Raw genomic sequence first — 18,934 nt, forward strand, 5'->3', positions numbered from 1 at the left:
ATATTCATTTAATGTTTAGCACCAAGTTCAGATAGGAAAACAGAAAAAAAAAGTGTATGTCTGTGTGTGTGTGTGTATACACATCAACAGGGAAAAAAGCTTTATATTTGTATAAGTCTTAAAACATTTTTCCTATGAATGATGATACAAGAGGAAAATTAAATGAAAACACATACTTACATGCAGTTTGTAAGTTAGCACCTATGATAGTCTGTTTCGTATGTAAGGCTGTCACCATGGATCTAAAATGCATCCTGTATTTTAACAATAATTTATTGCATGTATAATATGTATTGGGAGTCCTGCTAGGAAGTGGGGTTTAACCCTCCTAGAGAGTTTAAACTGTACTGAAACAGACTGACAATTAAAGAAACAGCTACAGTACAATGTGATAAATAAGGGCTGTAACAGAGGAAGCACAAGGGGTGGTGGGGCATCGAACAGCCTTGGCAGAGCCAGAAAGGTTTCCTGGAAGAAAGGACATTTAAGCTGGCATGGTCCAGCGAAAGTGGGTGGGACAGGAAAGTTGATGAGACAAGGAAGTTGGATGGGATAAGGCTGGGGAGGAGAACAGATTTTAATCAGAAGAAACTGCTTGCAGGAATGTCCCTGATGTGTGAGAGAACATGACAATTTTTTAGAAATTAAAAACAAAACCCTCAAATATTTGGACAATAGAATGCCAGGGGTGAGTTCAGAGAGAAGAGGTTGAGGACGTAATAAGCTGGATAATTTAGGGCTTTGTAACTACATCGAGAAGTTTAGACTTTATTCTAAAAGTCATGGGAAACCACTAAAGGATTTTAAGCAGAAAGAGGCATGATCAGTTTTCTCTTGTAGAAAGATCCTTCTGACAATTATGTGGAGAATGGTTTGGAGGAAGCCATCCTGGGTATAGTTAGTTCAGTTAGGGAGGTATTGCAGTAATTCAGGTGGTGGAAAATGATGATTGAACTAGATTAGATGTTTAAGAGAAAGAATGGACTGGACTTGGAGGCTGACTGGAGGTGGGAGGGGAGTGACAAAGAAAGAAAAGGGAGTCAAAGATTATATCCAGTTTCTGGGTTATAAAATGAATACTTATGGAATTGTTGATTTTTGAGGTACTTATTGACTATCTAAGTGGGAAGATTTCAGGAATAGTCTTTCTCAGAAGTGAAAGCCGAACTGAAGATACAGGTCTGAAAGTCATCAGCATCTAGATGGTCAGTGATGCCATGAGAAAGGATTAAATTGCCCAGGAAGAGCATGGTGAACTAAAGAAGCAAAGGACCTAGGTGGAAACCTTGAGTAATAGCGATAGTTAAGGGATAGACTGAGGCAGACAAGCCTGTAAGGAGACAAGGGAGTAACCAAGGGGTAGATGGGGAAACTCCATTGGTAACCTATATGACTTAAGTCATTCTTCAGAGTAAGCATAAATTTGTCCTGGGTCATCCATTCCACATTTAAACTAGTGGCTCATACGTAAACTGCTTACATATGGCTTTTTGTGTAGGTTGATTATTTGCATTATACCATATCTGAGCATATATGCACTAAAAATAGATACTGTATAGAACTTTCTCCTTCTTTACTCTCTTCTTTTATGCTTCATTTCAACATTGTAGTGGCATTGTAGCATCGAGTGGCATTGTAGCAGATAAATCAGATATTCTTTTGCTTGTTTATTGCGTATTTTGATTTAAAAACCAGTATATTGATTTTTAAATTTAAAAACCAGTATATTGAGGAGGTTCAGTACAACATCCACATTTCAGACTCTTTGAGCAGGCTTGGCAGGAGGTTGGGGATATCATAAGACTCCTTGGAAATCAGTTCTTGTAAAAGAAAATGTTGGTGGTTTAAAAAATAATTCAGAAACAGATGGATCAAATTTATTTCCACACACATGATTTTGAATACGAAGTGGTTGACCAAATGCATTTTGCACTCCTCTAAATATAACTCTATGAATAGTGAATTGAAAAAATGCTGATTTGTGTTTTCTCTTGCTCTTCTAATATTTAGCTGTCACCCTTTACCAGTCAGTTTTTCTTTGATTTCTCTGGTGCCTCACTGGAGTTGCATACCCAATTTTAAGGTTAAAAAGAGTTTTAAAATAATATTCTTGTTAAAGTTTTCTTAAAGATTACTTATTGTAACAGATGCTTCAGATGTCCTGTGTCTTATCCCCTCAGCCCATCCTGGTTTCAGTCACAGCTGCAGTAAACAGCTCCAGAAAAGCTCAGCTTCCCCTCTAGCTGACTGAACCTATCTTTTTCTCCTATCTTCTCTTCAAGCTACCACCTCCAGCTTCTTCAGTGCTTTTCCATGTGACTTGGTTTCCATAAGCCCTGTTATCCTGTTTGTTCTTATCATGTGATGCCCCCTCTTAAAAGCTGGTGTGCAGAACTGAAATAAGACTCCAGATCAAGGCACGAGACATTATAATTGTGTCATTGTAGTAAAGGACTATAATGCTTTTCTTCTCTGCATCCCACCTGCAATATTGTGATTTATAGGAAAAATGTATATTTGGTTATCTGAATTTGGCCTTCATCCACAATTCCTGGATTACAGCTCCCCAAACCCTTGGAATTTCCTGAGATAAGAGCAGTGGGATAATATTTGGACACTTGTCCTCAGTTCTTAAAAACACTTCAGGGAAGGTGACTTTTGGATCCCACCCAAGGGTGGGGGCTGGTTGCCAAGAGAACCAACTATGTGATTAGAGGGTTGGAACTTTGTCTCCCCTCCTGATTTCCAGGGAAAAGGAGGAGGGTTTGAGATTGAATATGACATTGCCCTGTATATCTGTTCACCTGGATGTTGATTCAAATCCTTTAATATCCTTTTATAATAAACTGGTAATCTAGTGGGTATATGGCTTTTCCTGAGTTCTGTGAGCCATTCTAGCAAATTAATCAGACCCGAAGAGGGAGTCATCAGAACCTCCAGTTTGTGGCCAGTGGGTTAGTAGCGCAGGTAATAACCTGGGCTAGCAGCTAGCACCTGAAGCAGAGGATGGTCTTGTAGGACTGAGTCCTCAACCTGTGAAACCTGATGCTATCTCTGGGCAGATAGTGTTAGAATTGAGTTGAATTCTTGGACACCCTGCTGGTGTCCTGAGAATTGCGTGTTGGTGTGGGGAAGCCTCCACACACCCATGCTGGAATTGGGTCTGGAAATCCTTTTCACCACCTCAAAAGAGAAATGCCACATTTATCTTTTCTCTTCTCCCTAGCCATTCCCTGGCTAGAGGAGAATGGACCACAGGTGGAGTTAGTGTTGCTGGGGGACAGTTTGTAACCAGTGCGGAGAGTGAAGACAGTGGATAGAAGTTCCAGCTTCTTATTCTTCAGGTGGGCAGCACTAGAAAGGCTGTCTAGGTGCTTCTCAGGAGATCACAACACAATCGAGCCTCCATTCCACAGCAGTGACCTTGATAATGAGTCTTTTCCTTTTTTCCTTCCTCCTTGTTTCACTCATTCTTGTTTTCTGAGATTACGTTCCAGGTAAGTACTTCCATCTCAATCTCTGCATTCCAGAGAATCCAAACTAAGTAGCTTATATTTAGCATTTTACCTATAACATGGAATAGTATATACTTGGACTTACTTGCACAAAGATCAAGAATCATTTTTTCCTATTTTTTCATTGAGCTTTCACCAAATGTATAGGGGAAAAAAATGAGTCATAACTTTTTATTCTGGTTTAGCAGTTCCTTTTCAGTGAATAAAACTACATAGTCCAATTGATTATGAGTAATATTTTCTGTTAACTGCAGTATATGTTGACATGTAAATGGAAGAGAATTACATAGATAGAAAAGAAAAAAGTAGGCACTGACCCTGACTACCAGAAGTTCACAAAATAATTGGAAAAATGGTATACAAACACATATGAAATAACTAGACATCATATCAAAGGAATGTAGATAAATATTCTGTAAATTAAATTATAAGCACTGTGAAGCTACCAAAGACAGAACTAAACATACTCCTATATTCTCAATCTAAGGGAAGAAACAAGTAATAAAACAGATTTTGTAGGGTGAAGGGTAACTAGATTAACACATGAATGAATGTAGGTTACATGAACAATTTGGTCTACTTACGAGAATTTTTTTCTTTTTTTTAACCTTTTATTACATTCTCTTGGCTCACACACTTTATTTACTACTGATGGCTACATTTGGAAAACTTAATAAGATAAGAGCTTTGTATAAAGTTTTTTTCTATGGTTGATGATTGACATTCTATTTTTAGAAATTTTGGAAAACTTTAGGTAAAGAGTAGCTATTTTCTTTTTAAAACATCTTTAGTATATCACTGTACTACTATTTAAATATTGCACATGTGCTTCAAATTTTTCAAAATATGACAAAGACTTCTAATTTGCTGAAAGATTGAAATAGCCAATCCAGGAAAAATGAGAAATCTCTAACAGAGGGCTAGTTTGAGCAGGACCATTTGAAGATCACTTCTGAGACACTTTCAACAAAAATTATGATGAAATAATGTAAGACAGCAACATAAGAGAGGATTTCAAACTAGGCTAGTAACTAGTTCATGTTTCCAATCCTAGTGGTAATATTTATTCTGCTCAATAGGAACAATAGAAAAGTAGATCAATACTTGTATAGATAGAAAAGTAAATTTTCCAATATTATGGACAAATAAAAAACATAGAAATTTAGATTGTGTGGGACAACTTAATATCTACTCTAAATTCTTACTCAAGGAGAGTTACATCATCAAAATGGTGAAATAGAAGTTTTCCACCCTCTTGCCCCTAAAGAACACTGATATTGACAATCTCACAGATGAGAGTGCCTTTGTGAAAGTTCAGAAGTCTAGTGTAGAAGTTCCAGCACACTGTTGGGGCAAAAAAAATCTGAGAGTGTACACATTGAGTGGCATAAGAAGAACAGTTTCACTTTACCCACATCACTCCTCCCCCAAGGCAGCATAGCTCAGTGCCAAGAGAGACCTTATTTGCCCACTGTTTCTCCCACACGGAACAGAGAGAGCCTGTGAGTGTGTACCCAGCTTTCCCAGTTGTGTGGGATGCTGCTCAAGAGACCCACTTCTTTCTCAACCTATCCAGAATACTGAAGTGCTGGGAGACCAGCAGCCAAGGCTTTCAGTAGGCATTAAAGAGACCATGTTACAGACACCACCAGGAAGCCCACCCACAAGCCACCAGGGGTCCCCTGCCTGCAGATCCTCCCGATTGACCCCCAGCACTCTGCACACGTCACCCACACACACTCCCACTTTGTGCTAGGCCCTGCGCTGGCCTCAAGGGCAGAGGGAGCAAGCTTTTGCAGTAGACTAATGAGCAGACACAAAAGCTGGCTCAACTCTGTGGGACCGAAAGAAAGCACACAAACTCAAGCATTCAGCATTGCCCAAGGGAAAGCAAATGGGAGACTGTCAGCATTCAGCCTGGCTTTGCAGGGTCTAGAGAATGTATACAATCTTAAGAATCCCATTCCCCCAAGAGGGAACAAGAAGTGTGGAACAGGCACATCCGTAGAAAAGCTTTGAGAAAGCCTCAGGATCCCTAACAGGGCTGACAGAGGTATTTCTCTCCTGAAGTCAGTCAGTAAAGACTGGTTTAGGTAACTGCTTCTTCAGATGTGAAGAGAGCAATGCAAGACATTAAAGACATGACACGCCAAAGGTACACAATAATTTTCTGGTACCTGACCCCACAGAAATGGAGAACTGCAGTTTGTCCCATAAAAAATTTAACAGTTGTTTTAAGAAATCTCAGTGAGCTACAAGATTCAACAAAAGACAATTCAACAAACAAGAGACAATTCAAAAAACTCAGAAATCAGGAACACCTGATTTGTTGAACTGTCTTTCTGCGTATACATGTATATGTAGCAAATAGAAATTCTGGAGCTGAATAATACAATGAATGAAATGAAAAATGCAATAGAGAGCAACAGCAGACTTGATCAAGGGACAGAAAGAATCAGCAAAGTAGAAAGCAGTCCATTTGAAATCATCCAGTCAGAGGAGAGCAAGAAACAAAGAATGAAACAGAATGAAGAAAGCCTAAATGAACTATAGGAAACCATTAAAAGAAACAAGCTATGCATCCCAGAAGAAGAGGGAAAAGGGGACAGAAAGTTTATTATTTAAAAAAACGAGAATTTCCTAAATCTGGGGTGAGATTTGGGCATCCAAATACATAAAGTTTATAGATCTCCAAAAAATTTCATTTCAAAAATATATTCTCCCAAGACACATTATAATAAAACTGTCTAAAGTCAAGAACAAAGGGAGAAGTTTTAAAGCAGCAAGAGAAAAAAAATCTCACATACAAGAGAACTTCCATGAGACTATGATAAGTTTCCTCAGCAGAAACCTTGCTGTCCAGGAGAGAGTAGAATGAAATATTCAAAATGCTGAAAGAAAAAAAAAAAAAAACCCTGCCAAGCAAGAATATAATACCCAGCCACTATGGAAAACAGTATGGAGGTTTCTTAAAAAATTAAAAATAGAACTACTCTATGATCCAGCAATTCTGCATCTGGGTAGTTATCCAAAGAAAATGAAAACACCTGTATTCATTAAAGCCTTATTTACAATAGCCAAGAAATGGAAACAACCAATTGTCCATTAATGGATGAATGAATAAAGAAAATGTGATATATATACAGATCTTCCTTAACTTATGTTGGGGTTATGTCCTGATAATCCCATAATAAACTGAAAATATTGTAAGTTGAAAACGCATTTAATATACCTAACCTACTGAACATCACAGTTTAGCCTAGCCTACCTTAAACGTGCTCAGAACACTTGTATTAGCCTACAGTTGGGCAAAATCATCTAACACAAAGACTAGTTTATAATAAAGTATTGAATATCTCATGTAATTTATTGAATACTGTACTGAAAGTGAAAACCAGAATGGTTGTAAGTGTATTTACCCTCATGATCACACGGCTCACTGGGAGCTGCAGCTAGCTGCTGCCCAGCATCACGATAGAGTATGGTAACAAATATCGCCAGCTGAGGAAAAGATCAAAATTCAAAGTACGTTTCTACTGAATAAGTATTGCTATAGCACCATCATAAAGTTGAAAAATTATAAGTTGAACCATTGTAAGCTGGGGACCATTTGATACAATGGACTATTATTCAGCCATAAAAAGAAGGAAATTCTGGCATTTGTGACAACATGGATAGACCTTTAGGGGTTATGCTTAAGTGAAATAAATCAGACAGAGAATGGCAAATACTGTATGATCTCACTTATCTGTGGAATCTTAAAAAGCCGAACTCATAGAAACAGAGAGTAGAATGGTGGTTGTCAGGGGCTGGAGGTGGGGGAAATGGGGAGATGTTGTCAAAGGATTCAAATTTCTGGTGGTAAGATGAATAAATTCGGGGAATCTAATGTACAGTACGGTAACTATAGTTAACAATATTATATTTTTTGTGCTGTCTCAGCCTATTGATAACCAATGTTGTGGCTAGACAGGCCCTTGTGGTTCTTATTATGATTGCAAGATGGCCTTCAGCAATAACCACCAGAAAAAAAACTTCGGAAAAAAAAAAAAGGTTTATTACTGATACTTACAAGTTCTGGAAATACATGGCACACCTATGGCCACACAGCGAGGTTGCAGGTAGAGATACAGAATAAGCGCACTCCAGCCTGGGGTTTTGCTTTTTATTGGTATTGAGGGTGGGGACCTAAGATTTCATGGGCTCACTATTTATTGGTGAATTTAAAACATAAATGTGGAAATTTAAAATGTAGGAAAAGAAAAAACAAGTGGCTCAAATGGTCCATTATCAAAATCAACCAATAACTCCAAAGCAGCCTGTGGGATGGCTGGGGGAAGGGATGGACAGCCTTGTTCTTTATTTAATCACATGGCTAGCAATATGTTAATTTGAGATAACCATTCCTGTAGTGGATGCCTCTTTGAAGCGGATGCCTTGCCAATCCGCAGTCAAAGTTTGTTAGGCACTTGCATTACAAAAAGAAAAGCCAGCAAGCCCAAAGTCAGGGCTTGTACTACAATATTATATACTGTAAAGTTGCTAAGAGAGCAGGTACTATATGTTCTCACCACACACAAAGGTAATTATGTGAGTTGATGGATTTGTGGTAATCATTTTGCAATATATATGTGTATCAAATCATCACAGTTGTATTAAAGTGACATAATGTTATGTATCAATTATATCTAAATAAAGCTGGGGGGAAAAAATCCTACTCAAAGCAAGAATCTTTTCTGTGAGTCCTAGCACACTGTCCTTCAACATCAGTTTAAACAATTTCAGTAAAAAGGAATTAATTAAGGAATTTTTATGTAATCCATTGTAAAATCAAACTATTAGGGAATCATTTTCTGTTCTGAGCTAAAATCTACCTTCATGGAGCTTCAGTCCACATCTTCATTACTCTTGTCAATTGGTGACCCTCTTAATAGATGATTTTCAGAACTAAGCACTGTGTTCCAAGTGAGGGTACATCATGATTCTCTTAAGGCTGCAAAAGACTGTATCATCTGTTATACACAATAGGCTCCCACAGCCTATTGTCCCTTTAAATGCATGGATTTTATTCAAATAAACTCTTTTTCTTTCTTCTTCACATATTCAACTTTAAATTGTTAAATACAGGATCTTACATTCTTCCCTGATATATTTAATCTCGGAAGCTTTCAAATACCTTGTCAGAATGTCTTTCACTTTGATTCTGCCGTCCAATGCCTACATATATCTTTCCAGCTTTGGGGTATTAGCAAGACTTAGAGTCATTAATAAAAAACATCAAACAAAATGGCTCAAGAAAAGGCAAATCACTAATGTAGTTTACTACAGGCCCCACATATATCTACTGATCTTTAGGTATGGTTAGTTAAAAAATTATCAATTGTCTTAGTGCATTCTAATCCAAGATCATTTTTATCCTATATATATGAATATCAGATTTTGCCAAATATCAATATACATGCAACTTCAGCATTCCCTTGATCAATCAATGTAGTAATTTTAAAAAGTAGAACTAAAATTGTGGGGACATGATTTGTTTCTAATGAACCTACTTGTGTTTCTAGGAATCAACATTTTAGATTATTTAGAAGTCTGTAATAGCTTTTCCTTCAAATTAAGGTCAAATTAGCAGTTTATAGTTTCTAAACTCAAATGTTTCCCCCACCATAAACATCAGGACTCCCTACAGTCTTCTGGCAGTTCACTTATTTTACACCTTTTTTTTTTTTGACAAAATGAGCTGTTTATTTCAAGAAACTTATTTTACGTCTTTAAATGTTGATATCTATACCTGTTTGATCATAATTGCTATTCTTTTGGTATCTTGTTATATACTTTTTTCTGAACCCAGGAACCTGAACTTAAGCTCTCTTATTTTGTTACTTCCCTTATTTTGTTACTAAACTTACGTTCAGGTCTCTTTTAACAATGCTCATAGTACATCCTCACTTGGATGAGAATCCTCCTTGTAGAAAAAGATGAAAGAAATATAAAAGTTGAAGACCTCTATCTTTTTGTTTGTTTGCTCTTATTTTTAAGCTTAGATTACAGCATCTTAAACAGCTGGGGGTGTCCTTATTCTTCTTGCCCCTAAAGGATCTAAAAGCTATTTTATGTGTATGTTTTAAGGTGGTTTATTTTCAATCCTCAATTTCTTCTGGTATTGAGCACTGTAATATAATTCTTACACATCCACAAAACTCTTTGAAATGTATGTGTGGCTATACGCCTCTTCTGTCACCTTTGTGTTATTTCTGAAAACTGAACATGTAAGACTTTATTCTTATTAAAACACATTAATATAACAGAAGGATAGGATACAAATCCAGGCCTCTAGTAAGTTAGTCTACCTTGAAAATGCAACTTTTTTTAAACAACTTTATTGGAGTATAAATTGCTTTACAATGGTATGTTAGTTTCTGCTTTACAACAAAATGAATCAGTTATATATATATACATATGTTCCCATATCTCTTCCATCTTGCGTCTCCCTCCCTTCCACCCTCCCTATCCCACCCCTCCAGGCGGTCACAAAGCACCGAGCTGATCTCCGAAAATGCAACTTTTAGGTATATACAAACACACATAATGACAATCGTTTTAAAACAATGTTTTAATAATGTATGTTATGACACTATGCCAAAAACTTTGTCAGGCAGTGTATGTTGTAATTATTACACTGTCTTTGTTCTCAATAAATTTAGAATTATGAAATGTTGATAGTGAATAGTAGACTGCATAGAAATATCTTAGGGACCATTTTCTAGATGAATATGTTCTAGCTAGTTATTACAGTTGTCCAAATATTAAAAATTATATTTATACTGAGAAGCAGAATTAAGTATTAAAATGCTTGGTAGCAATATCATGTTTAAAATGTTTGTGAATTTAAATATGCATATGGAAATGAGCAGTAAATAATAATCCAATAACTACTCTTTAATGAGTACTTACTTTGTATCAGGACTGTGCTAAGACTTTTAATATATGTTATTCTATTTAATCCTGTCAACAACACTATTTTATAGTTTTTATTCTCCCCCATTTATAGGCAATAAAAGGAGACAAATCAAACAGTGAATGGTAAAATCAGGATTTGAAACCAGGTCTAAGCAGACCCACTGAGTCCTTAAGAGGAGAGATTGTTACACAGACTGTAAGGGGGATAAGAGGCTCTTCTGCTACCAAATAAATGTAAACTCAATTTGCATTGAATTTGTAGTTCCAGCCTTCCAACTCTTTTTCTTGAAAGGACTTGTTTTGGAGAATCTCTTTTCCCTTTCACCACCTAGTCACACTTCTTGTACGAGAATAAGCAAAAAGTGGTGTTTAAAAGCACAATGAGGGACTTCCTTGGTGGTCCAGTGGTTAGGAATCGGTCTTGCAAATGCATGTGATACCGGTTTGATCCCTGGTCAGGGAACTAAGATCCCACATGCCATGGGGCAACTAAGCCTGCCTGCCGCAACTACTGAGCCAGCATACCACAACTAGAGAGCCCACGTGCCGCAGCTAAGACCCAATGCAGCCAAAAATAAATAAATAAGTAAATAAATATTTAAAAAAAAAAGCACAATGAAATGAGTAAGTACAGCATAGGTCTCTATAGTAAAACCATTGTTGGATTAGTCAGAAACAAATTAAGCTTCTTTTTCCCCCCTAGCGTATTTAGAGTTGGCAGCAAGAATGCCAAGAAGTAAACTCTGTGTAGAAAAAAATTATACATAATTCCTCATGGCAATTAATTTTTTAACTAAGGCACTTACATGACTAGTTAGAGGCTTATTCTTCAAGAAACAAGTTGAGCATTTATTAAAAGCTAATGAAATATTGTGAAAATATTTTACTTAGGCATTTTATTTTAAAACCTAGTTTTGCATTACAACAGCCATTTCTTCATTTACTCACTCACTCATTCATGCAATAAACTTTCTCTGTTAATCAGGTACTCTGCTCCATGCTAGAGATGGGAAGAAGCAGTGATGTCATGATGAAGAGCCCAGATTCTCAGTCAGACTGCTGAGCTATTTAACAGACATGTACATGGGTGTATGTTCACTCTCATTTCCTCTCCAAGTATTTACTGAGCGACAACTAGGTTCCAGGCACTGAGCTAGGTACTGGGAATACAAAGTGAAATCAGATACAGTCCTATCTCAAGAAGACACAGATCAAGAACTGACAGTGTAGTGCTGTAATTAGTATGTTAAAGTGGTGTAAGGGACCATGAGAATGCAGTTCAATCCAATAAACTTTCATTGCACTCCTAACATGTGCCAGGAACTATGGTTAAGTGTTGATTCTGGTGACCGAGCATCTCATTTTCTTTCCCAACAACAACCTGATAAATTTTGAGGCATTCTGTTTTTCCTCTTTGGATAATTCAGAGAGATGACAATTGCCTTCTATACCCCAGAATCTACTTGAATCTGGCCCTTTTACCAGCATTCCCATCATGTCTGTGATTTCCTTGTATTCTTCCAACTTGAACTTTTTCTTTAAATTGGCCTGAATTGGTTTCTGTTGCTTAAAATGAAAGTACTCTAATCTGACTGATTTAAAGATCAGTCAGACCAGTCCTACCCTCACTCCTAGGTGTATATCTGGAAAAAAAATGAAAACACTAATTCAAAAAGATACATGCACTCCAATGTTCATAGCAGCACTATTTACAACAGCTAAGACATGGAAGCAACCCAAGTCCCCATCAACAGATAATTGGATTAAGAAAATGTGGTGTGTATATATACAATGAAATATTACTCAGCCATAAAAATGAATGAAATACTGCCATTTGCAGCAACATGGATGGATCTAGAGAATATTATGGTTAGAGAAAGACAAATACTATATCACTTAATATGTAGAATCTAAAAATAATACAAATGAATATATATACAAGACATAAACAGACTCACAGGCATAGAAAACAAACCTGAGGTTACCAAAGGGGAGAGGGAAGGAAGGAGGGACAAATTAGTGGTATGGGATTAACAGATACAAACTACTATTTATAAAATAGATAAGCAACAAAGATATACTTGGGAATTATACCCATTATCTTGCAATAACCTATAATGGAATATAATCTGCAAAAATACTGAATCAGGGGCTTCCCTGGTGGCGCAGTGGTTGAGAGTCCGCCTGCTGATACAGGGGACACAGGTTCGTGCCCCGGTCCGGGAAGATCCCACATGCTGCGGAGCGGCTGGGCCCGTGAGCCATGGCCGCTGAGACTGCATGTCCGGAGCCTGTGCTCCACAACGGGAGAGGCCACAACGGTGAGAGGCCCACGTACCGCACAAAAAATACTGAATCACTGTGCTGTATACCTGAAACTAACACAATATTGTAAATCAACTATACTTCAATTAAAAAAAAAAGTTCAGTGTCTATGGAGAAACAGTTTCAATATAATATGGTAAACACTTCACCTCATGACACTTTTCCTGCACAGTCTCTGCTGTTCAGCCTCAATGACCTTCTAGTTCCTCAAAAGCACTTTGTCACAGTCAGGGCCTTTGCACATGTTCTTCCTACCTTCTAAAAGGCTTTACACTTTACCTCACTCCCATTTTACACTTCAAATATTTGTTCCATGAAGAGAGCCTCTTTGACTTCACAGTCTAGACTGCATCTGTCTTCTTATATATTCTGGTGTCACCTGTTAATCCTCCTTTATAGCATTTATTATGTTATAATAAATTAATCATTTGTGTACTGATTTATTTAATATTTGTGTTCCCTTCCTAAATAGCACACACTATAAGAAAAAGGACTTTATCTCTATCCCAAGTAGGACAGTTTCCTAGACATATAGTAGGCACTCAAAAACGTTTCACTAAAAGAATAAATCAATGATTAAAATTATATAATGATGTGTACACAGAGTCAAAGAAACCTGAAAAATATACACATTCTATCCTGGAGTTTTAAAAAAGCTTCTTGATTCCAAATCTGAATCTTGACAAAGAAGAAAGAGTGAGCTGCTGGAAGAAGATCAGAAGAGCCTTGCAGGAACACAGAAAGCATGAATAAAAGGATACATTTATACAATAGTATGCTGTGTCCTGGTACCTAGAAGTGATGCAGAATGATTTAGAGCAGGGATGATAATGAAAAGATAAGTCATAGGGAGCCATTAATGTCGTGCAACTGAACTTGGACCTTTTCCTACATTTCTTGGGGGGATTTTAAGAAGTGTTTAAGTAGGGCATGCATCTGGTCAGATGTGTATTTTAGGAATATCACTCTGTTGGAAAAGAGAAGGATAAAATTGAAGTTGGTACAATGAGTCAGGCAGGTTATTGGAAAAGAACAGTGATGATAAGAGCCTGAGTTAAGAAGTGGTAGCAATGAAGATGTGGGCTACATTTGAGAAATATTTAGAAGATAAAATTGGCAGTAGTTGGGGATTGGTTGGATGTTAAAGAATACATGAGAAGGGGCAAATTTGGGCAAGTGAAAGAAAATGATAAATTCATTTTTTGACATATTTTGATATGCCTCTGGGACACCCAAAATAAAATGTACAGACAACTTTTTTTTTTTTCTTTTTAGAAGATGTTGGGGGTAGGAGTTTATTAATTAATTTATTTTTGTTGTGTTGGGTCTTCGTTTCTGTGCAAGGGCTTTCTCTAGTTGTGGCAAGCGGGGGCCACTCTTCATCGTGGTGCGTGGGCCTCTCACTATCGCGGCCTCTCTTTTTGCGGAGCACAGGCTCCAGACACGCAGGCTCAGTAGCTGTGGCTCACAGGCCTAGTTGGTCTGCAACATGCGGGATCCTCCCAGACCAGGGCTCGAACCCGTGTCCCCTGTATTAGCAGGCAGATTCTCAACCACTGCGCCACCAGGGAAGCCCCAGACAACTTTTAAACATAGATATTTAAAGATCAAGCAATATTTTAGGCTCAAGTAACTGATTTGGAAGTCATCAGTATATGATTGACAGTTGTCTGGTTGTTAAGAGTACTATAATATTTCTGTAATGTAATGGGAGAAAAAAACACTGAGGTAAAATTTTAGAAATTGGTAGAGTTCAAGTAAATTTTTCTTCACCAAAGAGGTAACAGCTCGATAAAGATCACTCTTAACATGATTTTTTAAAAAGGTAATAGAGAACACTATTTTTAACTAATATTTCAAATATAATTATTATTAATTGACTATCCTATGAAAAATGAAGAAATTTGTACTTTTATTTTTCCTCAAACTTCTTCCCTAAGTCCTGAACTTTTTGGTTCTTATTGTTATATTTCAAGGCTTGTAAAATTTATATTCTCTTCTAAAACATAGTTGTTTAATCTTAATTGTGAGAATGCTTACAAATGTATCACAGTTTCTTCATCCTGAATCCTTTTTGTTTTAATTTCCCTTTCAATTAGCTGGATATCACTACTAATTTTTTTTTCAGAGGGCCTAATAAACTCTTTTCTGAATTCTTGCATGTTTGAGGATATCTGTACTTTGAGATACAAAGATAATTTGGCTGGTGTAAATATGTTGGGTTACGCTTTCCTCTAGAGCTATGTAGCTACTGCCTCTATCATTTTCTGTAACCTAGTGTATTATGAGAAGGAACAATTTTCTTTTTATGCCTGCACATCTGAAAAGTAATTTATTATTGGATTTTAATAATTTAATACTAATATTATTTTATCTTGGTTACATTACACAAGGTTTTATTGGATCATCAGATGCTCTTTCAGTCTTCAGTTATTTCTTCCATTATTATAATTAAAAATTTGGTACTATAACTTTGGGTTTCTTTCCTTTGGTGGGGGTGGGGTGAGACCAATTGTCCTTAGTTGGATTGTCTTTGCCCTCTCTGTTTTTTGTTTTTTTTTTTTGCGGTACGCGGGCCTCTCACTGTTGTGGCCTCTCCCGTTGCGGAGCACAGGCTCCGGACGTGCAGGCTCGGCGGCCATGGCTCACGGGCCCAGCCACTCTGCGGCATGTGGGATCCTCCTGGACTGGGGCACGAACCCGCGTCCCATGCATCGTAAGGCAGACTCTCGACCACTGCACCACCAGGGAAGCCTTGCCCTCTCTTTTTTTCTAATTGTTTCAATCTGTCTTTCCCCTTTGGATGAATCCTAATTATTTCAAGCTTTTCTTCTATATCAGAAACTACAGTTTTAGTTTGCCTATTACGTTTCATTTTTGTTTGTAATGTATTCATTGATCCTATAGTGGTGTCATTTTGGTCGGTAGTCTGCCTTTTGTTTCATTCTCTCTTATCTCAAGTTTTAGCTATGAGACTATGATATGATAAGCACTTTTTGTATTGTTAAGTATTGTTGAGTAAATTTTCTTCTTTTTCTTGCATAGCTTGTTCTATACTGCCTTCTTGGTCTGTATTTAGCAAGCCACATTATAGTTTTTCTTTTTTCTTTGTGTTATATTTACAAAATTGCCATTCAGTTTTTTTCATAGGATAAGCTGTGGAAAATTCTGCTTAATACAGTCACCACTTTATATTTCACTTATTTACTTTCTTATCCGGTTACAGTTGAAGACGTTTTCATTTTGTGTGTCCACTTTTGCATAACCTAAGGACTTAATAGGGGAGGAGTGAGGAAGGAGAGCTCCATTGGTCTTGGCTCTTCTGTTTCTTCAACATCTTATTTAAATTCCCTACATTAGGGTTCACTCCACCAGTTAGCAATGTATACTATTCATAAGAGGGGTACCCTTATTCTTCCCATTAAATATGGAAGCCTGGATATGATGATCTCTAATGGGTTTTCGAAGCTTCTATTGAGAGCCTAAGATTTTAAACTGGTAGATGACAGCTTCTACGCTTCACAGTTTTATTTTCTCCTCCATGATTTTTATTGGATGCCCCTGAATAGAGGTCTCTCCAAGCAGAAGATTTTAAGTAAAAATTCATAGAATATATTGTACTACTTATGGGGGCGGGGGTGAGGATAGGGGAGGACTAAGGAGCTATTCTGAGTTGGGACAGAATTGTAATTTCCTTGGCTGACACTTTTTAAAGTTCATGATGGACTTCCCTGGTGGTGCAGTGCTTAAGAATCTGCCTACAATGCAGGGGACATGGGTTCAAGCCTTGGTCCAGGAAGATCCCACATGCTGTGGAGCAACTAAGCCCATGCACCACGACTACCAAGCCTGCTCTCTAGAGCCCGCAAGCCACAACTACTGAAGCATGCATGCCTAGAGCCCGTGCTCCACAACAAGAGAAGCCACCGCAGTGAGAAGCCTGAGCACCTCAACAAAGAGTAGCCCCTGCTCGCCGCAACTAGAGAAAGCCCGTGCACAGCAACGAAGACCCAATGCAGCCAAAATTTTTAAAAAATTAATTAAAAAATAAAGTTCATGACGTGATTTTACCCTTGTGCTCTTTTGGGTTTTGCAAGTTTTTATCTTATTATATTCTTGCTGGGTTTACTTTTGAAAAACAATTTTATGAAGAACTGAGGAGGGAGAGTCTGTAATGTAGCTCCATTAAATTGTATTTACCAAAATTTATGAGTTATGCTTTCTTTATCTCTGATTTTCCCCTAGAGCCCAGCTCAGTGGTTCAAAATACCTTTTGAATTTAATTGAAAATGTGAATTGACTTGAGTGTGAAGATTGTATTAACCAAATTTTTTTAATCAATTTGTTTCCTAAAATATGTGGTGGGATTTCTTTAATTATTTGTTTCTTTTAAATAATAGTGTAAATTAACTAAACACATTTTTAAAGAACATACAATTTAGATCAAGACTAAAAGAAACATCTCCTTACAAGTTATTCATTGACAACCCATTGTAGGATCTGTCTTGTAGTCTAACCCAGATTGTAATCCACATTAATTTACGGCTTTTCAACTGTGGTCTCTTCTCCTCTTGCTGTTTCTGACCATCTCATTTACAGGTAACTAAAGATCACTTACAGTATGCCAGGTGAGTAGCTCTGATGTCTAAGGTAATGGTCCATTTGTTTGCAATGACCACTTCCTGTTTTTTCTGGGAAGGAGTAAACACCTTCTTGAGACTTTTTAGAGTTTATTTAGAGTTTATTTTACTAATTGCCCTTTTATCTACCTTCTTTTTACCTCATTAGGTCCCCTCGGTTCTTTTTCCCCAGAGAAGCTTAAAACAATCAAAGGTAAATGACTAACATCTGCTTTCCTGTAGTAAAAATTCTAAAATTTTAGAAAAATAACAAACATTCATTCAGTAAATAAGACTTAGATGGCTTGGGCCATATTAATTGATTCTTACAGTTAGAAGAAACCTTTCAAGAGTCTACTCCCCACCTCCTCCTGGAACAGTGGAGGACTCTTCTACCACACCTCTGAAGAGACTATCATAGAGATTCCGCTTGAGTTGCAGAAGGTTCATTTATTCATATTTCAGCTCATCTTTCCCATGGTGGTGACTTCGATTGTCATAATGTAATGCTTTAAGTTGTATTAACATATGTGTCCCTATAATCACAACCCATATTGGTCTGCATCAAAATTATGTACTTTGCTTACACTATTATAAATTATACCTATTTTGGATTATTAGAAGAGCTCCCTTTAGCTTTTTTGTTTTTTTTATTTGTTTGTTTTCTCTTTCCAGGGCCATTGCCAGTTTCTACTTCACCCTTTCCTTAAGACATTTTTTTTCACCAATTGGAAAATTAAGAGATTGTAGTGGTCTTATTAGAACAAGATCTTTACTGCCACTGTTGGAAAATTGTCAAAGTAGTTATACAGTTCTATTATGTCTATAATGTAAATGTATTTAGGAGGTTGTTTTTGTTTTGTTTGTAATTAGTTTAAAAAAATATTTTGTGACTATGAGTTTGGGGGCACCATTCAAGTTCAGGCATACCTCTCATACAGAAATATCACAGAAAATTTTTAGATAAAAGCAATAAGAATTAAAACTTTCCATTTACAAAACTCTAAATTAATAATATGTTTGGAAAATTCAGATTTCACAATAACTAATATTATTTTAAAGTGGAAATTCAGTCAATAACATTGATTAGCTCTCTGCCATATATAGAGCAATCTCACCCTATAAATCTATTTACTGGAGTATACAAAGCACACCTTCATGAAACAACTCATGGAAAATTATAAAGCAATATATCCATGTCCCAGAGTGATAAATAGAAAGAAAAGTTGACTTGGAATCAGAATACGTGGGTTTGAGAAGCGACTCTAGTGTCTACCAATAAGGAAATTCATTTAGGTCTCCAAGAACAGGTTTCCTTATCTTTAAAACAGAAATTATAAGAACATATGATTTATCTATCTGATAGCACTGTTAAAAGAAGCAAGTGAGAAAATGCATATAGAAGTGTTTTGCATGCAAATGAAAATTAAAAACATCTTGGTAAAGCAAGAGCAGTATAAGATGTAGTCAGATAAACCTAAGTTCATTTCACAGACCTTGTACTATCCTCTCTGA

General features: G+C 36.9%; 1 protein-coding gene across 2 annotated transcripts in view; it reads right to left on the minus strand.

The window, feature by feature from the left end:
- Positions 1–18,934, minus strand: part of PPP1R1C (protein phosphatase 1 regulatory inhibitor subunit 1C) — a 129,438-nt gene that overhangs the window by 81,978 nt on the left and 28,526 nt on the right. The gene's annotated exons all lie outside the window — the stretch shown is intronic.

Source organism: Tursiops truncatus, chromosome 7 (genome assembly GCF_011762595.2).
Source record: "Tursiops truncatus isolate mTurTru1 chromosome 7, mTurTru1.mat.Y, whole genome shotgun sequence".
Lineage (NCBI taxonomy): Eukaryota > Metazoa > Chordata > Mammalia > Artiodactyla > Delphinidae > Tursiops > Tursiops truncatus.